This window comes from Macaca nemestrina, chromosome 1, assembly GCF_043159975.1.
Source record: "Macaca nemestrina isolate mMacNem1 chromosome 1, mMacNem.hap1, whole genome shotgun sequence".
Classification (NCBI taxonomy): Eukaryota; Metazoa; Chordata; class Mammalia; order Primates; family Cercopithecidae; genus Macaca; species Macaca nemestrina.
In genome coordinates this window covers 123,580,431-123,605,831 of record NC_092125.1, presented here as the reverse complement: position 1 = coordinate 123,605,831, position 25,401 = coordinate 123,580,431, and the positions used below count along the sequence as shown (strand labels likewise).

The following is a 25,401-nucleotide window of genomic DNA, read 5'->3' as shown; positions in this document are numbered from 1 at the left end:
TTTACAGAATGAATGCCTGATCCACAAGCATAAACATCTTATGTAACATAGCATCCAACCAGGGACTTGCTTCATGGTAAAAGAGGAGTGGGAGTGGGCCTGTAACCATGACATCCATTGATCATACCATCATACCATACCATCCAGAAAAATCTGGCATTTTAAAGGGCTGGAATTACTTCCCCCCCCCGCCCTCCCGAGACAGCTCACTTTGTCACCCAGGCTGGAGTGCAGTGGTGCAATCTCAGCTCACTGCAGCCTTGATCCCTCGGGCTTAAGCCATCTTCCCACTTCAGCCTCATGTGTAGCTGGGACTATGGGTATGTGCCACCACACCCAGCTAATTTTTTAAAAAATTTGTAGAGAGAAGGCTGGGCGCGGTGGCTCAAGCCTATAATCCCAGCACTTTGGAAGGCCGAGGCGGGCAGATCATGAGGTCAGGAGATCAAGACCATCCTGGCTAACACAGTGAAACCCCGTCTCTACTAAAAATACAAAAAATTAGCCTGGTGTGGTGGCGGGCGCCTGTAAGTCCCAGCTACTCAGAAGGCTGAGGCAGGAGAATGACGTGAACCCGGGAGGCGGAGCTTGCAGTGAGCCGAGGTGGCGCCACTGCACTCCAGCCTGGGCGACAGAGCGAGAGCTCATCTCAAAAAAAATAATTGTAGAGACAAGCCCTCACCATGTTGGGCAGGCTGGTCTTTAACTCCTTGGCTCAAGTGATCCTCCCGTCTCAGCCTCCCAAAATGCTGAGATTACAGGCATGAGCCTTCACAACCAGCCTGGAGTGACTTTCTAAAGGCACGGGTGATGTTCCACTCAGAGGCAACACTCTGAAAGAATTGGATGCTATCATTCTGGATTTGTTATACACATTAAATCAGAGGCCTTTGTAATTCTGTCATAGTTTGTTTTCCATTGCTGTAACAGAAAACCACAGACTAGGTAGTTTACGAAGAAAAGAAATTTATTTCTTACAGTTCTAGAGGCCAGGAGGTCAAAGAATATGGTGCTGTCATCTGGCAAGGTCCTTCTTGTTGTGTCATAACATGACAGCATCGCATGGCAAGAGGGCAGGAGCATGTGTGTCAGCTCAGTTTTCTCTACCTCTTCTTTTAAAGCTACAAGCCCCATTATGGGGGTCCCACCCTGATAACTTTAATTCTAATTACCTCCCAAAAGCCTCACCTCCAGATGCCATCAACATATGAATTTGGAAATTAATTTTTTTTTTTTTTGAGACAGACTCTCGCTCTGTTGCCCAGGCTGGAGTGTGGTGGCGCGATGTCTGCTCACTGCAAGCTCCTCCTCCCAGAGTCACACTATTCTCCTGCCTCAGCCTCCCAAGTGGGTAGGATTACAGGCACCTGCTACCACGCCCCTCTAATTTTTTGTATTTTTAGTAGAGACTGGGTTTCATTGTGTTAGCCAGGGTGGTCTCGATCTCCTGACCTTGTGATCCACCCGCTTCAGCCTCCCAAAGTGCTGGGATTACAGGTGTGAGCCACTGTGCCTGGCTGAAATTAAGTTTTTAATACATGAAATTTGGAGGACACATTCAAACCACAGCAGGCCCTAATAGGAAAAATACTTGGGTCCACTAACCAAGGAGTAGATGTAGGAATAGCCCCACTTCTCTTCACTATCAATAACCCAGTAGAAGATTTTGTGCTTCCCATACTCACAAATGTGGGATCTGTAGGGCTGGAGGTCCTGGTCCCCAAAGAGGTTACACTCCTGTTAGAGATCACAGCAAGGGTCCCATTGAACTACAAGCTGTGGCTGCTGCTGGGCATTTTGGACTCCTTATTCCAGAGATCAGGAGGCAAAAAGAGGAGTCACCATCATGACAGGAGTAATTGACCCTGATCAGTAAGAGGAGGTAATGCTGCTTTTTACAGAGCCAATGTGATCCCACTTGGGCATCTCCTGATACCTCCTTGCCCCATGTAGCTGAATGAACACATGCAGCAAATCTGGCCTGAGGAGCCCAGACCACCACATAAGCCACCAAGACCTGCTAAGGTGATAACGAATGGTGAGGGGAATTTGGAGTAGATAATGGAGGAGAGAGAGGATCAGTATCAACTGTGGCCCCCAGACAAGTTGCTGTAGTTTGTCACACTAACCTTCCTCTTCAAGTTTTCCTTTAGCAAGAAAGGCCCATGGGAACTATAGAAAAATTTCTTCCCAAACCTGTGTGAAAAAGTGGATCTCTAGGGCTCGAAGAGTGGGCTGTGGTGGTTATGAAAGTGGGCCTTTCAGATTTCCTGCTATGGGAGAATAGTTGATAACCCCAACTGCTGACTTTCTGGATCAACCAATGTGTTTGCTGCTGAGGCTATGCTTCTTAGGAACTATTTTTAGCCAGTGACTAAGCATGGTGGGGTACTAATACAGGCTCAATGGGACTTCTCTAATGAGTCACTTTGGTTCAAAGCTCAGAGGGAAATTTAGAGACAGAAGCAGCAAATTTAATTCAAAGAAAACAAAGGAAAGAAAATAAAGATGGCATCAGAAATCAATGAAATAGAATGCAGGCATCCAAGAGGGAAAATCAACAAAGCCAAAACGTAATAATCTTCTAAAAGAGAAATGAAAATTCATCAACTCCTACCAAGGGTAATCAAGAAAATGTGAAAGAAAACACATTACCAATATCAGCAATTAAAAAGGGGGACATCACTATAGGTCCTATAGACATTAAGAAATATGGGAGGCTGCTACAAACAACTTTATACCATTAGAGTTGACAATTAAGATGAAATGGAAAATCTTAGTGAAAAACAAAATTTACCACGACCAAAACCAGAATAAATAGAAAATTTTATATTTTAGAAGAATTGAATTCATAATTCAAATCTTCCTACAAAGAAAACTCCAGATGGCTTCACTGGTGAATTCTTTCCAAGATATATACTGCTTTTAGAAAGGCATAAAAGACATATTCATACTTTCTAATGCTTGTATATTACATACTCTATTTGTGGCTTCACTTTCCCCTGCTTCCATGCATCATTCATTGAACACCTACTATGTTTCAGGGCATGATGCTAGCTGTTATAAATACAAAGATGAATAAAGGGTTTTTTTGGTGGGGGAAGGACTTTCAGATTGATGGAAGAAGTAGATATATATAATGTAAATGCAGCAAATTCTGTACTAATGATGATATGTATAAAGTAATATGAGAGATGGTGATGAATCCAGGGAAGGGAAGGCTTCCCAGGCATGGGAGTGAAACAACATGGCATGTGCTATAGGCATAAAAATGACTAGAAAATAAAAGACATCCCTTCTCAGTCTTCCTTACTGAATCCTCTCCTCATATTCCCTTAATTTTTTTGATTCCTCAAGTCCTGTGCTTGGTTTGTTTTTCACTCTCCCCAAGCAGTTTTATCAACTCTCACATTTGCCCCTTTCACATACAAGTTAATCATTCCAAAATCTATGTCTCCAGACTCCACCTCTCTATTGAGCTCCAGGCCCAATGTCCAAATATCTACAGAAGTCACCTATGCAAGAATTTTGCCCTCACACTATGCCATCTCCTGCATCACCAACTTCCCTCCCTTAAAAAAAATCCTTCCATTGATTGCAGCTACTACACCATTTCTCTCCTCCTCTTTGTGTAATGAAACTTCTCTCTTTGTTTATTAGTTAAAAGTGAGGTTTTTATCCCCATTACTTTTTTTGAGACTGTGCTTATCAAGGTCACCAATAACCATCCTGTTGCCTAATTCAGTCCTTAACCTACTTGACTAAATGGCAGCATTTGACTAGTTGATCATTTTCTCTTTCTTGAAGGACTGTCTTTCCCTGGCCTTCACCCTATACTGATTTTCTTCTCACTTCAGTAACTCCTCAGTCTCTTCATTGGATCCTCTTTCTTTTCTCAACCTTTAATTATTGGGGATTCTAGTGTTCCATCCCCAGACTTTGACGACTTTTTTTCTTATACTCATTTCTTAGAAAATCTTAACCAACTCTGTCATTTTAAATATCATCTATATGTTAGTGATTCCAAAAAATGTATATCTGCAGCCTCTCCCCTGAACTCCAGACTCATATCTCCACTGGCTAATCCACTTGGATGTCTAATAGTATTCCAAACTAAATGTGTCCAAACCAAGCCTTTGATTCCTTGCTGCTCAAACCTTCAGCCTTCTCTATATCAGTAAATAGTTCTACCATTCACCCTGTTGCTTAGGCCAGAAATGTTGGGGTCATCATTAACTTCTCTGCTTCTATTACCCTCATTTGATCCACCAGCACATCCATCATCCTACCTCGAAAATATATTCCATATCTGATTGACTAGTTCTTACCACCTTGATCACTGTTACTCTCATCCAAACTACTATTATCTCTTACCTAGATCCCTTCCTCCTAACTGGCTATCCTACTTCCACTTTCCCCCAACTATATTCTGAATGATCCTTTTACAGTGTAAGTTAGGATATGCCACTCCCCTGTTTGGAACTCTCCAGTGATTCATGTCACACTTCAAATAAAATCTAAAATTCTTTCCACAGTCTGCAAGGCCCTAATGATCTGGCCTCTTGCTGCATTCTGACCTTATGTCCTTCTACTCTCCCCTTCTTTTTTTGTACTTCAGCCATACTAGCTTCACTATTGTTTCTCCAACATATGACAAGCACATTGCTGTCTCTGGACCTTTATACTTGTTTACTTTAGAAATACTCATTCCACAGATATTCTTATGGCCCATTTCCTCACACCATTCAGGTCTCAGTTCAAATGTTACCTCCTCAGGGGAACCACCCTATCTAAAATAACTCTTTGATTTGCTGTGCTTTTACTCTATTTTTCCCTAGCTTATAACCCTACAGGAGTTATATAACATACACATCTGTTTATTGAATATTATCTGCCTCCCATGTTAGAATATAATTTCCATAAAGACAAGGAATTTATCCATTTTGCTCAGTCACCAAGTCCTATATATTCTACCTCTTTAAAATATCTTCAAGCTGACCCAACACTTTGGGAGGCTGAGGTGGAGGATCACTTGAACCCAGGAGTTTGAGACCAGCCTGGGCGACATAGACCCTGTCTCTACAAAAAAATAAAATAAAATTTAAAAAAATCTTCAGTTAATCTTCTTTCCATTCCTACTACCTCTGCCTTAATTCAGTTGCCATCTTCACTTGCTTGGACTATTAAAGTATTCTTCTACTTGATTTTGTACCTTTGTTCTCTCCTATCCAGGCCATTCTCCCACACTACTACAAATTTGATAGCCCTATAGTTGATATCTGTTCATGCCTCTCCCTTACATAAAACCCTTTGTAAGGGATACCCTCTTTGCATATTGGATAAAGGCAGTCCCTTAACACAGCATCCAAGGCAATTTCTAGCCACTTATTCTGCCCCCTCCTTGCCTTTCGTCTCAAGCAGTCCAAAATGCTTATATCTCATGTGTTTCTTGCCTCTGTCCTTGGAACATGCTGGTTCTTTTCTCTTAAATGCCCTTTCCTGACTCTCACAAAGATAAATATTACCTCTGGCCATGCTTCTATTGCATTTATTATACTGTGCTTGATTTTTTAAAAATACTTATATGAATGTCCCATTCATGTGACACTGTGAGCTTCTTAAAGGGAGAGAATTGTGTCTTATTTAGGGCACAGCTCCTGACACACAGTCAGGGACAGATGGAGATGGGAGTAAGGCACAGGAAGTGTTCAAAGTAGAAGGAACTTTATGTATGAACACTCTGAAACATGAAGGAACTTGCTTCATCTTTAGGAAAGAGAGGAGGCGAGTATAACTGGAGACCAGTGAATGAGGGGCAGAGTAACAGGAGAGCAAACTAGAAAGACTATGGGAACTAGATCATGCAAGGCCTTGTTGGTCATGCTAAGGATCTTGAACATTATCCCAAGAGAAATGGGAACCCTCTGAAAGGTTTTAAGCAGAAGAATGACAAAATAAGATTTGCATTAAAAAATCAGGATGGCTGCTATGTAAATAATGGATTGAAAGGATACAAGAATGAATACAGAGATGAGATAGACACTATTGCAATAGTCCAGGCAAAAGGTGATGGTGGGTTAAACTAGAGTGGTAGCATTGGGGATGGTGAGAAGTAAATAGATTCAAAATATATCTTGGAGGTAGAATGAATAGGGCTTACTGACAAAGTGAGGGGGTGAAGGAGATAGATTTGCACAACAGAAAGGCTGGTGGAATCATTTACTGAAATGCAGATTTGTCAGATTACTCTTGCCCTTACGGGCCAAAAGAGAAACAGTTAAGTTTTGAGAGGTTAAGTTTGGGACGCCTGGGTGTGAGGCATGTAGAGGAATAACACAGTTGAATATAGGGGTGAAGATTTCAGAAGAGAGGTCTGGACTGGAAAATAATTGGGAGTCATGAGCATACAGGTTTTATGTAAAACCGTAAGAATCAATGAGAGAACCTAGAGAGATTGTAGCATGAAGAGAAGAGGGCATGGCTTATGTGGAATTGAATATAAATTCACTGGATTAGAGGTAATGAGAATATGAAACTCAGAGGGCACAGGGACCTTGAAGTTGCCCAGGAAAATGGTAGAAGTTGAGGGTACAGGAACGCTGTGAGCGAGGTGCTTGCAGGTCTTAAAGAGAATGAGGGAAAATGACCAACAATTTGGAAGATAATTGCATTGAGAAGGGAGAAAAGATGAATAGATAGGTGACACAAACCTCTAAAAGACAGAAAGATTTTCCAAGAGGTAGAAGTAGCAATGGGGACAGACAACCTAAATTTCCCCCTTAAGTATATTTTCTGTTTCAGATAATGAGGATCTTCAAGAGTATCTTTGGATGTTGCAGGTTAAATAGATTCAAAGAAATTCTATCTCTGCTGTTCCAGACCAAGCCAGTCCCCTGGGTCTTTTTCAAGGCAGGAAATCTGGTGGAGTTAGGCCAAAGCAGCGGGAACCTGGCACAGATAAGAGTGAGAAATAGCAGGCTATACTGCGTTCAAGTGAGAGGTGGTAAGGGATTGAACCAATGCAGGAGCAGAGGGGATAAACAGGGAGAGCTTCAGGAAATACCTCTGATGTGTCTGGAAACTGAGTTCAATTACATGGCTACTGATTCAATCATTCATTCCTACATAAGGAAATCCCTGCAGAACTCTGAATACCAAGGCTCAGAGGAGCTTCCTGGTAGGTGAACACATCAGGGTACTGGGAAAGTGATGCATCCTGTCACTGTAGGAGAGTGGGGAAGGATAATCTGAACTCAGAAACTTCCCAGATTTTGCTTTATGTCTCCTCATTTGACTGGCTCTGTTTTGTATACTTCATAATAAAACTATAATCACAAGTATAGCACTTTCCTCAGTTCTGTGAATCATTTTTGGGAATTATTGAACCTGAGGGCATTGTGGGAACCTCTGAAATTTTAGTCAGTTGGTCAGAAGTTTGGGATCCCTGAACTGTGGCTGGCATCTGAAATAAGGCCAGACTTTCTGGGGACTGTGACCTTAAACCTGTGGAGTCTGACACTAACTCCAGGTGGTTAGGATCAGAATTGTATTGCACTTGGAATTGGTTCTGAATAAAAGGTAACAGAAAATCCTATTCAAACTGACTTTAAAAACTAAATGGAATTTATTGGTGCATGTTACTGAAAAATCCAAAGTATAAGACTTCAGGGCATACATAGCTTGATCTAGCACTCAACTAGCATTACCAGGACCTGGTTTTTTTGTATCAGGTTTTCTGTTCTGCTTCCTTGAGAATGGCTTCATTCTCAGCAAACTCTCTCCAGTGCAGGATGGCTGCCAGTAGTTTCTGAAGCTGTGTGCTTGTGGATCTACATCAAATTGAGAAGAAAGGGAGAGACAGAGAGAGGATCTTGATGACTCAAATAGGTGTCCAATAATTGAGTATGATTGGCCTAAACTGGGTCATGTGACCATCCTTCAACAAACTACCTTGCCTAAGAGTATTGCCATAAGCCATCTAGAGCCTATCCCTAAAACCAGAAGTAGGGTAAGTCTTTCCCAAATCATTTTGCCAAAAATGGCTTGCCTTAAGCAAAATCTGGGTACTGTTGTTAGGAAAATGGGGAAATGAACACTGGGGATACAATTAGTTACGTCCACTACAGTGTTAAATTTATATTTATTTAATTGACTTTTCATTTAAAATATTAACTACATTTTTCTGCACTTAAAGAGTTTTATATCTGAACTCTAGTTGGTTTAAGTATTCTGTGAGATTCTCTTTGCAACCTAGGAATTTGTTAGTGCAGTTCAGTAAAAGAGAAATGCTGCTTGCCATATTATGGTAAAAACTCACCTCTAGATGTAATTTATGTCCAGTTTAATTATTCAGAGAATAGACCCTAAGAAATAGTTGGGTTGACAGAGTAAAATGATTCTGGTAAAAAAAAAAAAGTTGACAGAGTAAGATGATTCTGCAAAAGAACATTTCTGTGCCCTCAGCTCTGCAAGACCACTTGGAACTACCAAAATAGATATCACAAAGCTTATACACCAAAGCTCCTGGACTTTATTAATGGGAAACATTCTCAGATCTTCATTTAGAGCCAGTTTGCTATGATTCTAGATATAGTTCTGACAGATTAAGTTATCTGGTGTAGTGAACCTATGTTGTTCACAATTCTCTTTTTTGGGTAATAGTATTTTGATTTTCCTCTGGGTAAACTAGCTCTCTCACTTTCGGTTTTGTGGATTTTGTAGGGCTGATACCACCTATAAGGTTGAGGAACTGTACATGACCAAGATCCTGTCAGTCCCTTGTCCACAGTAATTGATGCTGAAATGGGCAAGTGGCTCAATCTGGGCTATTGCGAGCCCTATCCAGAACTTTGCCTGCAACTCTGGTGGGGTTGCTAGATTGTTAAGATGTAAGCCCAGATCCATATGGGATACTCTGAGGGAAGATCCTGCTGGAAAATTATGCCAATGTAGAGGAAAGAAAAGCAGAAAGATAGAGATAGAAATAGAGATTCGGCTGGGCGAGGTGGCTCATGCCTATAATCCCAGCACTTTGAGAGGCCGAGGCAGGCAGACTGCTTGAGCCCAGGAGTTCGAGACTAGCCTGGGCAGCGTGGAAAAACCCTGTCTCTACACAAACATTACAAAAATTATTCGGGTGTGGTGGCTCATACCTATGGTCCCAGCTACTCCGGAGGCTGAGGTGGGAGGATCACCTGAGCCCAGGAGGTTGATGCTGCAGTGAGCCATAATTGCCTGTCACTTCACTCCAGACTGGGCGACCAGAGTGAGACTGTTTAAAAAAAAAAAAAAATAGGCCTGGCACAGTGGCTTACATCTGTAATCCAGCACTTTGGGAAGCCGAGGCAGGTGGATCATGAGGTCAGGAGTTCAAGACCAGCCTGGCCAAGATGGTGAAACCCCGTCTCTACTAAAATTACAAAAATTAGCCAGGCACGTTGGTGCATGCCTGTAATCTTAGCTACTCAGGAGGCTGGGGCACCCTAATCGCTTGAATCCGGGAGGCGAAGGTTGCAGTGAGTCGAAATTGCACCACTGCACTCTAGCCTGGGCGACAGAGCAAGCCTCTGTCTAAAAGAAAAAGAAAGACTTTGGGAGGCCGAGGCGGGCGGATCACAAGGTCAGGAGATCGAGACCACAGTGAAACCCCGTCTCTACTAAAAATACAAAAAATTAGCCGGGCGCGGTGGCGGGCGCCTGTAGTCCCAGCTACTCAGGAGGCTGAGGCAGGAGAATGGTGGGAACCCGGGAGGCGGAGCTTGCAGTGAGCCGAGATCGCGCCACTGCACTCCAGCCTGGGCAACAGCGTGAGACTCCGTCTCAAAAAAAAAAAAAAAAAAAAAAAGAAAAAGAAAGAGAGAGAAACAGAGACAACTGAGCAAGGAGAGAGCAAGAAAGAGAGAACTCAATTCTGATGTTATACTTCGAGCCCTTGGAACCAGCCATGACTAAAAAATTATTGGACTTTTCAGTTACACAGGCAATAAATAACGTTTATAGCTTAAACATTTTTTAGTTAGGTGTATGTACTGAAAGAATTTTAATGAATTCATCTGGTTTTCTGGCTCAAGCAAATTTGATTAGAAGTAACAACAAGAAGGGTTTTGCTTGAAGGCATGTAAATAAGCAGCAATTTCACTTTTTTTTTTTTTTTTTTTTGAGCCAGTCTCTGTCTGTCGCCCAGGTTGTAATACAGTGGCTTGATCACAGCTCACAGCAGACTTGACCTCCTGGGCTTAAGCAATTCTCCTATCTCAGCCTCCTGAGCAGTGACTTTTTAAGTGTTATAAATCCTGAACACCAAATGGAATAAAATACAGTATTTTGGTATCTGGTGCTGACACCAAAAGAAGGCAAAATAAAACTATAAAATCTCTCTTTCTTTCTATTTCATTAAACAGTTTGGGACCCTAATTATTATATCATATCTTATAGTTCAATATCTTACAGTACAGGAAAATGTTTGATGATCCTAATGACATTCTCTATTTTTATAACTGCCTTCAATGTTCTTTCACACATAAAACCCTTTTCTTTTTTTTTTTTTTTTTTTTGAGATGGACTCTCACTCTGTCACCCAGGCTGGAGTGCAGTGGCATGATCTTGGCTCACTGCAACCTGTGCCTCTTGGGTTCAAGCGATTCTCCTGCTTCAGACTCCCAAGTAGCTGGGACTACAGGCATGTGCCACCACACCCGGCTAATTTTTGTATTTTTAGTAGAGACGGTGTTTCATCATGTTAGCCAGGCTGGTCTCGAACCCCTGATCTCAGGGAATCCATCCGCCTCGGCCTCCCAAAGAGCTAGGATTACAGGCATGAACCACCGCACCTGGCCCATAAAACCATTTTTGATTTCTTCTTCAGTGAGTAGTTACTATACTAAAGCAAAATTATATTATTAACGTTTCTGTCTTAATTTTTTTCAATTTTTTTGTTTGTTTTTGGGACTGTCACCTAGGCTGGAGTGCAGTGGTGCAATTTCGGCTCACTGCAACCTCCAGCTTCTGGGTTCAAATGATTCTCCTGCCTTAGCCTCCTGAGTAGCTGGGACTACAAGTGCACACCACCACACTGGATAATTTTTATATTTTTAGTAGAGGTGTGGTTTTCACCGTGTTGGCCAGCCTGGTCTTGAACTCCTGGCCTGAAGCAATTCACCTCGGCCTTCCAAATTACTGGGATTTCAGGCATAAGCCACCTTGCCTGACGCAGCCTTTTTCCTAAGAAAGAAAGAAAAAATAAGTGTAGCAGAGGATAGAAGAGGTACGGAGTTACTGAGACTGGGTGGTAAAAAGGGAGTGGGAGGGCTTGTGGTGAGGGTGTCAGTGATCAGGGGAGGGTTTGGGCGGAAAGAAGGAGGGTTTGAAGAGAGAATGAAGAAGAGTAAATAAATTTGCTGACCAGTGTGTAAAATAATGGTATAACATCAACAAAAATACCTGAATTTCAGTGCTTAAAAATAGCACAGTATACTGGAACATCATAATACAGAAAACAATAATGCAATGAGGACTTCCTCTTCCTTCACCTTCAGTCAGAGTAGCCTCTAAATCTTATTAATCCAATTTTAGAGACATATCATCCCACCTAGAGATTCTGCTTTCTGAAATATTCTTGGTGCCGACCTTGGAAGGCTCTGGTTCTGTTTTAAGAAGGAAAGCCATTTGCTTGTATCACCTTACATACTGCTGTCAGATTAATATTTATGAAGCACAGCTCTAATCAGGTAGTCACTAATATTTATTGAGTGTCTGCTATGTTTCAGGCACCAGGCTCTACATACATTATCATATTTAACCTTCACAACAGCCATTTTTAAGTAGATACTGTCATTATCTCCATTCTCTAGATTAGCAAAAAAAAAACTTTAGATAAATCAAATCTCTTGAAAAGGAAACACGGCTTCTAAGTGGCAGAACCAGGTTAGGAATCCAGGTCTGTTTGGCTCTGGAGCTTGGATTCCTCACTATTATTCTATTTTATCTCTTCTGCTCAAAACCTAAAAGTAAATAAAGTCCAGGGGCTTATCATTCAAGGCCGTTACCCCCAACTGCTATTCCAATTTTATTTTCTTTTTTTCGTTTTTTTGTTTGTTTGTTTGTTTAGTTTTGGTGTTGTTGTTTTGAGAAGGAATCTCACTCTGTCGCCCCAGCTGGAGTGCAGTGGCGCGATCTCAGCTCACCAATGCAACCTCCACTTCCTGGGTTCAAGCACTTCTCCTGCCTCAGCCTCCTGAGTAGCTGGGATTACAGATATGCACCACCACGCCCGGCTAATTTTTTTGTATTTTTAGTAGAGACGGGGTCACCATGTTGGTCAGACTGGTCTTGAACTCCTGACCTTGTGATTCGCCTGCCTCAGCCTCCCAAAGTGCTGGGATTACAGGCGTGAGCCACTGTGGCTGGCCCAATTTTATTTTCTACTGCTACACCTTCATACATCTGATTTTCAGAGCAAATGGAAGTATTTGCTGATCATCAATATACTGCAGTATTTCATACTACCATACTTTTGTTTACAAAAGAATGCTTTCTCTGTCTCACTGGTTCTAAAAAATAATAGAAATATTTAAATCCTTGTTTCGTACAATAGTCGTGATTTTCATTATAATAAGAGCCATTGGATTTTACTGTGATGCAGCTATTTTTTCTTCTTCTGAAGCATGTATGAAGATTAAGTGGTTTTTGAAATCTGTTAGGCCTTTACAAATCATTTGTAAGTCCAAATCCTAGAGAATTAGGATTCTAGATAACAGAAGTCATTTTCAAAAGTCCAGGAACTCTTTAGTGTCTCCCAAGATTATCTAATAAACAAAAACAACAAAACCAATAGGACATAAATTTGGAAAATGGTAAATCTCATTTTGTAGTTGGAAGTGCCTATACTCCTAACAGGCAGAATATTCAATAATTAAAATATCTGCTATGGAATAATTTTGTAGATTAAAAAAGGCACGAGTGATGTTACCTTGAGTATACACTTAGTTTGGCTACAGTATGGTTTGAGCTTTTCAAAAAGCAGTGGCTCTTCAGAAAGTACAAAAGAAGAGAATATTTTCTAACTCATTTTAGGGGGCTATCATTACCTTGATAACAAAACCAAACCAAGATAGTTTAAAGAAAGAAAACTATAGATCAATAACCCTCATGGACATAGATGTAAAAATCCTCAACAGATATTGGAAAGTCCAATTCAGCAATATATAATATATAACACAAATATATAAATACATATATATAACATATATATGTGTGTGTGTCTCTCTCTCTATGTATATATATATGCAAACATATATAAAGAATAACACACCATGACAAAAATGCAAGGCTGGCTCACTATTCAAAAATCAGCTGGGCATGGTGGTAGTGCATGTTTGTAGTCTCAGTTACTCAGGAGGTTGAAGCTGGAGGATCAAATCCAGCCTGGGCAATGTAGTGAGACCTCCATCTCTACAAAAAAAAAAAATCAATAGACTCACAAAAATATAATCAGAAATATAATCTTTGACAAAGGAGCAAGGGCAATTCGATGGAGAAAGAATGGGCTTTTCAACAAATAGTGTTGGAACAACTGGACATCCACATGCAAAAAAATGATTCTAGCCCACAAGCTTTACATCCTTCACAAAAATTAACTCAAAATGGATTATAGACATAAATGTAAAATGCAAAACTATAAAACTCCTAGTAGATAACATAGGAGAAAATTTAGATAGCCTTCGGTTTGCTGATTACTTTTAAATTTTTCATTTATTGTATTTACTTTTATTTGTTAGAGATACATGCCTCACTGTGTTACCCAGGCTGGAGTCCAGTTCAAGCTCACTGCAGCCTCAAACTCCTGGGCTCAAGTGATCCTCCCACCTCAGCCTCCCAAGTAGGTGGGACTACAGGCATGCCACCACCCTCAGCTAATTTTTTTATCTTTTGTAGAAACGGGAATATCACTATGGTGTCCAGGTTGGTCTTGAACTCCTGGCCTCAAGTGATCCTCCTGCCTTAGCCTCCCAAAGCACTAGGATTACAGGGATGAGCCATTGTGCCTGGCCTGATGATGACTTTTTAGATACAATACCAAACGCATAACCAGTAAAAGAAAAAATGATGTTGGATTTTATTAAAATTTAAAAATTTCTGTTATGCAAAAGATGCTGCCAAGAGAATGAGAAGACAAGCCACAGACTGGGAGAAAATATGTGCAAAAGACTGATCTGATAAAGGAGTGTTATTCAAATATAGGAGGAACTCTTAAAATGAAACAATAAGAAAATGAACAAACTGATTAAAAAATGGGAAAATGATCCAAACAGACATTTGACCAAAGAAGATGGCAAATAGTATATGAAAAAATACTCAACATATGTCATCAGAGAATTGCAAATTAAAACAGTGTGATACCAATACATACTATTAGAATGGCAAAAACCCAAAATATTGACAACATTTAATCCTGGTGGGGATGTGGAGCAATGGGAACTCTCATTCATTGTTAGTGGGGAAAAAAGAAATGGTACAGCCACTTTGGAAAATAGTTTGATGGTTTCTTACAAAACTAAACATACTCTTACCATACTATCCAGCAATGTCACCCCTTGGTATTTACCCAAATATGCTGAAAGCTTATGTCCACACAAAACCTGCAAATGGATATTTATAGCAGCTTTATTCATAATTGCCAAAACTTAGAAGCAACCAAGATGTCCTACAATAGATGAATGGACAAATTGTGGTACATCCAGATGATGGGATATTATTCAGCACCCAAAATAAATGAACTACCAAGCTATAAAAAGACACAGAGCAACATTAAAGGTATATTATTAAGTGAAAGAAGCAAATCTGAAAGGCTGCATACTGTATGATTCTCACTTTATGGCATTCTGAATAAAGCAAAACTATGGAGGCAGTAAAAAGATTATGAGTTGCCAGGGAGTTGGGGAAGGGAGGGATGAATAGATAGAACACAGAAGATCTTTAGGGCAGTGAAACTCTTCTGTGTGATACTATAAGGGCAGACACATATCATTTATTATGCATTTGTCAAAACACACAGAATATACAACACAAAGAGTAAACTCTGGCTGGGCACAGTGGCTCATGCCTGTAATTCACCAGTACTTTGGGGGACTGAGGCAGGAGGATTGTTTGAGCCCATGAGTACAAAACCAGACTGCGCAGTATAGTGAGACCTTGTCTCTCCAAAAAATTAAAATATTAGCCAAGTGTGATGGTGCTCAGTCCCAGCTACTCAGGAGGCTGAGGTGGGAGGGTCACTTTAGCCCAGGAGGTCAAGGCTGTAGTGAGCTGAGATTGTGCCACTGTACTCCAGCCTGGGTGACAAAGCAAGACCCTGTCTCAAAAAAGAAAAAAAAAAAAAAAAGACTGTAAACACTAATGTAAAGTATGAACTTTGGTTGATAATGATGTGTCACTGTTGGTTCACTGATTGTAACAAATACATTACATTGGTGTGGGACATTGATATGGGAGAGACTGGGCAGGGGAGGAGGAGGTGTACTCTGTACTTTCTACCCAATTTTGCTGTGAACTTAACACTGCTCTCAAAATAAAATATATTAATTTAATTATACATGTAATTTTTTTCTTTTAAAAAATCAATTTAGGCTGGGCGTGGTGGCTCATGCCTGTAATCCCAGCACTTTGGGAGGCTGAGGTGGTTGGATCACCTGAGATCAGGAGTTCAAGATCAGTCTGACTAACATGGTGAAGCCCTGTCTCTACTAAATACAAAATAATTAACTGGGTGTGATGGCACATGCTTGTAATCCCAGCTACTCGGGAGTCTGAGGCAGGAGAATAACCTGAACCAGGAGGCAGAGGTTGCAGTGAGCTGAGATTGTGCCATTGCACTGCAGCCTGGGTAACGTGAGTGAAATGTCATCTCAAAAAAAAAAAAAATCCATTTAATTTGCCATACTAAAAGTCTAAATAAGAAAGTGTAGTGGTCTTCCTGCTCCTTAGCTCAGCTAAGTCCAAGTTCTTGCCTCACAACCAGGAAGAATTAGGCACTCACCAGAGAGTGAGTGGAGTAGAATTTATTAAGCAAGAACTCTCAGTGGAGAGGGAACACAGTGGGATGGTTCCCCTACCTGAAGGTGGGAAAGTCCCCTGTGTAGCTGGGTCTGGGGCCTTTTATGAACTTAGAATGGGGAGTGCATGCTGATTGGTTTGTGAGTATGCAAAAAAGGTTAAAGTGAAGACACCACTCAAAGGAAAGGGTAGGTATATGTAAAATAGGTGAAGAGTGGGGACCAATCAGAGGAAAGCACACCAAATGGGAAGACAAGTTCTCAATCCGGTCGGAGGATTTAACTTGTAGCCTGGCTTCCAGGCTTTAAACTGTCTTTGGCTTAGAGGTGGGGTTGTACCAGGGACCTGCCCCTAATCTGTTTAGGCATTTGGCTGCCTCCTATCACTATCATTTCCCCCTTCTAAAGAAGTACATCTAACTGCCATTAGTTTGAGGATGAAGTCCAATCTTAACTGCTTCCTGCTGACAGGGAGTGCTGTTTTGGGAAAACGGCAGTCAGATCTCCCTCAGAGGTCTAAGGGTCCCCAGTAAAAGGGAGCAATTGTCTAAGGCTCCGGTTACATGATCATTTGGAGTCTGATGGCCTCTAGGCAAGAATAAACAATTTGGTTTATTAGAAGACATGTATCAAAATGAAACAAGGGGGTAAAGACAGCTCAAAAATCCCAAGGCTGCCAATACACTTAGATAACTGGTGGCTATAGTTATGCCTGCTAAGATTTGGGTGCACGTTGGCTTTGGTTAACTCCCTTGTTCTGATTTTCCCAAACAAAGAAACCTCCAGGTTATAAGCACCCTGTTTACTCCTATCACCTGGCAGGATTTGCAGGAGAATTGCCCGGAATTAGAATATTGATCCGGATTTTTACATTATCCATCCCTTCTGTTTCTTTCTGAGCTGCAGTGGGAGATCACTGGTTGGTTCACAGGAAAACACAGGATTAGTCTAAAACGTAGGCAAAAACTTAAAAAGAACTAATGAGATTAGAATTTAATGAAAGTGTATGATAAGTTTGAAACATAATTTTTCTTTCTCCAGTCCTTATTTTTGTTAAAGACAAATCATGATAGGACTGAGTTGTTTGCAAAATAAACTTCAGTCTTATAGTTGTCTCTTATACTGATTACTATCTATACTTATACTGATTATTTGCATAAAGTGTAGCAAGAATAATTATTTTTCACATAGGCTTTTAAACTTGGCTTTGATGGAACTCTGTTCCACAAGGAAGCTCAGATAAGACCTTTTAAAGCCAAGCCCAGCCATGGGTTTATAACCTCAATCCGGTCGGAGGATTTAACCCAAGGTTTACCAACCTATGAGTTGGGTAAATTCCTCTCTTCTTGAGATCCCAAGATAACATGGGGCTCCTGTGCCTGTTAGAAAGTGACTCTTTACTCAACACAGGTTAGGAACCCTGTACAGGGACAGTGTAGACAAGGTATGTGATCAGTTTTCCCAGGGGGTTTTTATTGGCTCTGTAAGTCAGGCTTGATTCCCTAAAGGAAAGTGCATCATTCCAGTCAAAGCCTTGGTAAAATAACCAGTTTCTCCAATTGTGTCCTGTTGCAAAAAAAAAAATTCTTATTGCACTGATGCAAATTCATTACTATATTGCTATGAGTTAAGAATACTCACAAATAGTTTCAAAATTCTAGAGAAACCTGGCAGGGAGAAACAAGTATACTTCAAATTTTGTTCGCAGGAGTATAGTTTACTCAATTATTAAAGGCTGTAAATGACTCAAAAGTTTCCTTGATTCTGAAAAACAAAACAAAGATCAGCAATATCTTAAGCAAAAAGTTTAAAAAAAGATTACTTCAGTTTTCTGTTAGTTCAGTCAATTCAGTGAACTCTTACTCTGCTTGATATTCATGAACATTTTGGCTCTTGATGAGTCCTGTACGTTTTCCTCTATTTCAGTGTCACAATCTCCAAAGTGATCAGAAACATGTATTTCAGAGCACCTGTCAAAGTCCTATAGCTGATTATAAACCATGTTTTGAAAAGAATCAAAGCAAGACAACAATTGTCTATGAATGACAAAATGTCCTCAGGATAGTTAGGGTCAAATACAAAATTGACAAAGAAATTGGGTTATTTCTGTGGTTGACAATAACTTAACATAGTAACCTTAATTATGATTGCTAGCATATACTCAGACATTAGAATTTTAGAAATCCCATGCAATTTTGGAACACGTTAACATTATTCACTAAACTATAACCTGAAGAGAATTAAACATTATTTTGGCAATCCTACATAAGTAAACATGTCAAACAACCCTGTTTACCTAACTCTTTTGGATGCCCCACGGGACCCCTGTAGCACCCAAAAGTTAGGGGTTGGAAAAGACAACCTTGAAACTGAAGTTTGATTTGGGGAAGGCTGTCAAATATGTTAAAGGTTTAAAAACACTTGATATTATGAAATAGAATTCCAGATTACCATAAGTCATTTATTTAGCCAAAATGATGACTCAAAAAGTTTAAGCAAGGCAAAAACCTTTACTCATTAAGAGGGAAGCCTTAGTTTTCCAGTCTGTCCTTAATATTACATAAAAATCCCGTTCAAAGGAGAGAAAGCCAAATTTCACCTTTGCATTAGTCTATTATTAATGTCAACCCCAATTTTTTAATGAAACCTTATAGATAATTCTATCCAATCTTAACCAGTTTGACCATGAGGTGAGATTCTTATAAACCCTTTATAACTCTTTATAAATTTTTGTTAAAGAGCAGATCAGTGCCTTAAGAAAACCTTGTGCTTTTATTCCAATGCTCAATTTGTGGAAAAACCCTATAATACCATTTTGAAGTTAGTCAATATGTTCACACACAGGATTTCTTTTGAAAGATTAATTTTTACAAACTTTCCACCACTTGTTTAAGCCTTTAGCTTTATCTTATCTAGTTTTATTAAATCTTATCTAATTAAAAACAATCCTTTAACCCTCTAAACTAGGCAAAAATTTACATTCCCATGCCTTCTTATAATCTTTTACCAAAAACACATTCCTTACACACCTTGCATGTAAATCTGTTTTTAGTAGTCTCAATTACATGTTGTAATGGCAACTCTTAGCAATTGATATAGAAGAAGCATTTGACAAAATTCAACATCCATCCATGGATTAAAAAAAAAAACTCTCAGCAAACAAGTAACACAGAGAAACTTCTCCAACCTGATGAAGGACTTCTACAGAAAATCTAGAGCTAACATTGTACTAAATGGTGGAAGGCTGAATACCTTTCCCCTCAGATGAGAAACAAGGCAAGTATGCCAACTTTCACCACTCCTATTCAACATTGTACTGGAAAGTTCTAGCCAATGCAATAAGGCAAGGAAAATAAATAAAAGGCATACAGTTTGTAAAGAAAGAAATAAAACTGTTTCTATTTGCAGATGACATAGTTATGTACATAGAAAATCCCAAGGAATCACACACACACAAAAAATGTCGTAGAACTAAAATAGGAAAGTATAAAGGTCACCAGATAAAGGATTTTTTTTTTTGAGAGAGTTTGGTTCTTGTTACCCAGGGTGGAGTGCAATGGTGCAATCTCAGCTCACTGCAACCTATGCCTCCTGGGTTCAAGTGATTCTCCTGTCTCAGCCTCCTGAATAGCTGGGATTACAGGTGCCTGCCACTATACCTGGCTAATTTTTGGTATTTTTAGTAGAGACATTGTTTCACCATATTGGCCAGGCTGGTCTCGAACTCCTGATCTCAGGTGACCCACCTGCCTTGGCCTCCCAAAGTGCTGGGATTACAGGCGTAAGCCATCATGCCTGGCCTAGGATAAATGATTAAAATAAAAAAGTTATTTTTCTATATACTAGAAATTGTCAATTGAAAACTTCAATTTAAAACAATATCGGGGCCAGGTGCGGTGGCTCAAGCCTGTAATCCCAGCACTTTGGGAGGCCAAGACGAGCGGATCACGAGGTCAGGAGATCGAGACCATCCTGGCTAACACGGTGAAACCCCATCTCTACCAAAAAGTACAAAAAACTAGCCGGGCGAGGTGGCGGGCGCCTATAGTCCCAGCTACTCGGGAGGCTGAGGCCGGAGAATGGCGTAAACCCGGGAGGCAGAGCTTGCAGTGAGCTGAGATCCGGCCACTGCACTCCAGGCTGGGCAACAGAGCCAGACTCCGTCTCAAAAAAAAAAAAAAAAAAAAAAAAAAAACAATATCATGGCTGGGCATGGTGACCCATGCCTGTTATCCAGGACTTTGGGAGGCCAAAGTGGGTGGATCACTTGAGGTCAGGAGTTCAAGACCAGCCTGGCCAACATGGTGAAAGCCCGCCTCTACTAAAAATATAAAAATTAGCTGAGAATGATGGTGGGCACCTGTAATCCCAGCTACTTGGGAGGCTGAGGCAGGAGAATCGCATGAATCCAGGAAGTGAAGGTTGCAGTGAGCCAAGATCACACCCCTGCACTCCAGCCTCGGCAATAGAGCGAGACTCCATTTCAAACAAACAAACAAACAAAAAGTCATTTCTAGTGGCTCCCCCAAAATTAAATGTGAGGGCACTTGAAAAAGTGAAATTAAAAGATAAAAATAAAAAATATAAATTTTATTTATCAACACAAACTCCATCACCTTCAAGATAACTTTTGTAAATGATAATATCAGTCACTAAGTACATTCCTAAAGAACTGAGGGTCCTGGGAACTTAACCATGTCAATGTAATATTTTTTTACAGCATTAACTGAAGAAAAATAGGTGTCCTTTAAATATTTTTTAAGATTGGGAAACAAAAAAGAAGTCAGAAGGAGCCAAATCAGGACTGGAAGGTAGATGCTTACTGATTTCCCATGGAAACTCTTGCAACATTGCCTTTGTTTGATTAGAGGAATGAGCAGGAGCATTGTTGTGGCAGAGAAGAACTCTCTGTTGAAGCTTTCCTGGACGTTTTTCTGCTAAAGCTTTGACTTTCTCAAAGCACTCTCATAATAAGCAGATGTTATCAAGGCAGGAGGATCGCTTGAGCCCAGGAGTTCAAGACCAGCCTGGGCAACATGGCAAGACTCCGTCTCTACAAAAAAAATTTTTTTTTTTTTTTGAGACGCAGCCTCCCTCTGTCGCCCGGGCTGGAGTGCAGTGGCCGGATCTCAGCTCACTGCAAGCTCCGCCTCCCGGGTTTACGCCATTCTCCTGCCTCAGCCTCCCGAGTAGCTGGGACTACAAGCACCCGCCACCTTGCCCGGCTAGTTTTTTGTATTTTTTAGTAGAGACGGGGTTTCACCGTGTTAGCCAGGATGGTCTCGATCTCCTGACCTCATGATCCGCCCGTCTCGGCCTCCCAAAGTGCTGGGATTACAGGCTTGAGCCACCGCGCCCAGCCCTACAAAAAAAATTTTTTAAAAATTAGTTGGCTGTGATGGTGCACACCTGTGGTCCCAGCTACTTGGGGACTGAGATGGGAGGATTGCTTGAGCCTGGGAGGCAGAGGTTGCAGTGAGCTGAGATTGTGCCACTGCACTTCAGCCCAGATGACAAAATGAGACCCTGTCTCAAAAAAGAAAAAAAAAAACAACAGATGTTAAAGAAGAAAAAAAAAAAAGCAGATGTTATCATTCTTTGGCCCTTCGGAAAGTCAACAAGCAAAGTGTCCTGTCCATCCCAAAAAACTGTTGCCACGACCTTTGCTCTTGACCAGTTTATTTTGCTTTGATTGAACTCCTTCCACCTCTTGGTGGCCATCGCTTTGACTGTGCTTTGTCTTCAGGATCATAGTGGTAAAACCATGTTTCATCCTCTGTTACAATTTGTTGAAAAAATGCTTCAAGATCTTGATTCTACTTTTTAAAAATTTCCATTACAAGCTCTGCTCTTATCTGCAGATAACAACAGTTTTGGCACCCATTGACTGGAATGTTTGCTTGACTTTAATTTTTCAGTCAGAATTGTCTAAACTGAACCAGTTAAGACATTTATCGTGTTGGCTATTGCTTGTGCTCTTAGTCATTGGTCCTCTTCAATTAGGGCACAAACGAGATTTATTTTTTCCTTGCAAACTGATGTGGATGGCCTGCTGCTGTGGGCTTCATCTTCAACATCCTCTCATTCATTTTTAAAACAAGTTATCCATTTGTAAACTACTGATTTTTTTAGGGCATTGTTCCCACAGGCTTTTCACAAAGCATCCATGATTTTACCATTCTCTCACCCCAGCTTCACCATTAATTTTTATTCTTGCTTCAATTTTAGCAGAATTCATGTTGCTTTGATAGGGACTCTTTTCAAACTGATGTCTTATCCTTCTTAGTGTCTCAAAGTAGCTCCTGTTAAGATAGGTTATAAAAAGTTAGTATGAGTTTATTTTGGTGCAAAAAAGTTTTGAGGCCAGGTGCGTTGGCTTACACCTGTAATCCCAACACTTTGTGAAGCTGAGGCAGGAGGATCGCTTGAACCCAGAAGGTCCAGGCTGCAGTTAGCTGTGATTGCGCCATTGCACTCCAGCCTGGGTGACAGAGTGAGACTCTCTCTCGTAATAATAATAATAATAATAAATTAATTAAAAAATGTTTGAAATCCATGCACAGTATTTTCATAATGCACATTGTCAGTGAACTTTTTTAAGACTTACGTATAAATTTATCAAAACATGTATATGATCAATATGCTTCAAACAGAAAAATACTGATGAAAGAAATTAAAGACCTAAATAAATGGAGAGGTATGTTGTGTTCATGCTTTGGAAGGCTAAACGTAGTAATGATGTCAATTTTGCCTAAATTGATCGATAGATTTAATGCAACTCCAACAAAATCCCAGCAGAAGTTTTAAATTTTTAAAGTTGATACATAATAGATGTTCATATTTTCAGGGTACACGTGATACTTTGATACAGTCATATAATGTGTAATGATCAAATCAGGATAATTGAGATATCCATCGCCTTAAACATTTATCTTTTCTTCATGCTGGGAACATTAAAATTATTCTCTAGATATTTTGAAATATGTAACAGATTTTTTTTTTTTTTTTTTTTTTTTTGAGACGGAGTCTTGCTCTGTCGCCCAGGCTGGAGTGCAGTGGCTGGATCTCGGCTCACTGCAAGCTCCGCCTCCCGGGTTCACGCCATTCTCCTGCCTCAGCCTCCCGAGTAGCTGGGACTACAGGCGCCCGCCACCTCGCCCGGCTAGTTTTTTGTACTTTTTAGTAGAGACGGGGTTTCACCGTGTTAGCCAGGATGGTCTCGATCTCCTGACCTCGTGATCCGCCCGTCTCGGCCTCCCAAAGTGCTGGGATTACAGGCTTGAGCCACCGCGCCCGGCCCAGATTATTGTTTATAAAGTCACCTTACTGCTTTATAGAACACTAGGTATTATTTCTTCTACCTAACTGTATTTTTTGCATCTATTACTCCACCTCTCTTCATCCCTTCTTGCCTTTCTGCTTCCTGGCCTCTGGTAACTACCAGTCTACTCTCTCTCTCTCTCTCTGACATGGAGTCTTGTTGTGTCGTCCAGGCTGGAAGGGGTGGCGTGATCTCAGCTCACTGCAACTTCTGCCTTCTGGGTTCAAGCAATTCTTGTGCCTCAGCCTCCCGAGTAGCTGGGATTACATGCATGTACCACCATGCCCGGCTAGTTTTTGTATTTTTAGCAGAGACAGGGTTTCACCATGTTACCTAAGCTGTCTCGAACTCCTAGCTTCAAGTGATCTGCCTGCCTTGGCCTCCCAAAGTGCTGGGACTACAGGCATGAGTCACTGCCTGGCCTACCAGACTACTCTTTATCTTCATGAGATCCATGAAGCTACTCCGAAAACTGTTTGGTAGTTTTTTGGTTTTTTTTTTTTTCTTTTTTTAGCTCCCATATATGAGTGAGAACAGCCAGCAAAATTTTTCATGTAGACAAGCTGATCCTAAGATTTATTTTGAAAGGCAAAGGAACTAGAATAGCTGAAACAATCTTGAAGAACAAAATGGAGAAATCTTATTATTCTATTTTAACATTAATGATAAAATTACAGTATTCAATACAGTGTGGTATTGGCAAAGGTACAAACAGCTAGGTTAACGGAAGAGAACAGAGTCCAGAATTAGATTTACGCTAATATGGTCAGTTGATTTTTTTTTTCCCCCACAAAAGTGCAAAAGCAATTCAATGGCAAGAGAACAGTCTTCAAAAAATGGTGGGGGACAATTGGACATTCATATCTAAAATCTTTTTTATTTGTTATTATTTTTTGGAGACAGAATCTCTCTCCGTCACCCAGGCTGGAGTGCATTGGTGCAATCTTGGCTTACTGCAACCTCCGCTCCCCAGGTTCAAGTGATTCTCCTGCCTCAGTCTCCCGAGTAGCTGGGACTACAAGCATGTGCCACCACGCCCGGCTAATTTTTGTATTTTTAGTAGAGAGGGTTCACCATGCTGGCCAGGCTGGTTTCGAACTCCTGACCTCAAGTGATCTGCCCACCTTGGCCTTGCAAAGTGCTGGGATTACAGGCATGAGCCACCAATCCTGGTCATAAAACCTTTTTTTAAAAACCCCGACCTAGGCCGGGTGCCGTGGCTAACGCCTGTAGTCCCAACACTTTGGGAGGCCGAGGCGGTCAAATTACCTAAAACCAGGAGTTCAAGACCAGACTGGCTAACATGGTGAAACCCGTCTCTACTAAAAATACAAAAGTTAGCTGGGTGTGGTGGCGGGCACCTGTAATCCCAGCTACTCAGGGAGGCTGAGACAGAAGAATCGCCTGAGCCCGGGAAACAGAGTTTGCAATGAGTCAAAATTGCACCACTGCATTCTAGCCTGGGCGACAGAGCAAGACTCTGTCAAAAACAAAAACAAAACAACACCCTGACGTAGTCCCAGCTACTCAGGAAGCTGAGGCAAAAGCAGCAATTGAGTCCAGGAGTTAAAAGTCCATTGAGTCCAGGAGTTCAAGTCCAGCCTGGGTAACACAGAGAGACTTCCCATCTCTTAAAAAACAAAAATTGAGAAAAACTTTGACCTAAATCTCATACCTTATACAAAAAAACCCAAAAAACAAAAAAGCCATCTAAATACAAAACATAAAATTATAAACATATAAACATTTAGGAATCAATTTTTTGTTGTTGTTGTTGTTGATACAGAGCCTCACTCTGTCACCAGGCTGGAGTGTAGTGGTGCTGTGTCCGAAATGTATTCCTTCCGGTGAGTTCTTGGTCTCCCTGACTTCAAGAATGAAGACCCTCACGGTTAGTGTTTATAGTTCTTGAAGATGGTATGTCCTGAGTCTGTTCCTTCTGATGTTCAGATGTGCCTTTAGTTTCTTCCTTCTGGTGGGTTCCTGGTCTGGCTGACTTCAGGAGTGAAGTTGCAGACCTTCGCAGTGAGT

At 40.8% G+C, this 25,401-nt stretch overlaps 1 long non-coding RNA gene across 4 annotated transcripts in view; it reads left to right on the top strand.

Moving 5' to 3' along the window:
• The window catches only part of LOC139364243 (uncharacterized), a 40,243-nt gene that overhangs the window by 10,373 nt on the left and 4,469 nt on the right, over positions 1-25,401 (top strand). For 3 of the 4 annotated variants that reach the window (XR_011625754.1, XR_011625744.1, XR_011625758.1), the window contains exon 2: positions 25,157-25,261. This is a non-coding gene — a long non-coding RNA (uncharacterized lncRNA). The remainder of the gene's footprint in view (positions 1-25,156; positions 25,262-25,401) is intronic. The other variant, XR_011625769.1, reaches the window with a different exon arrangement.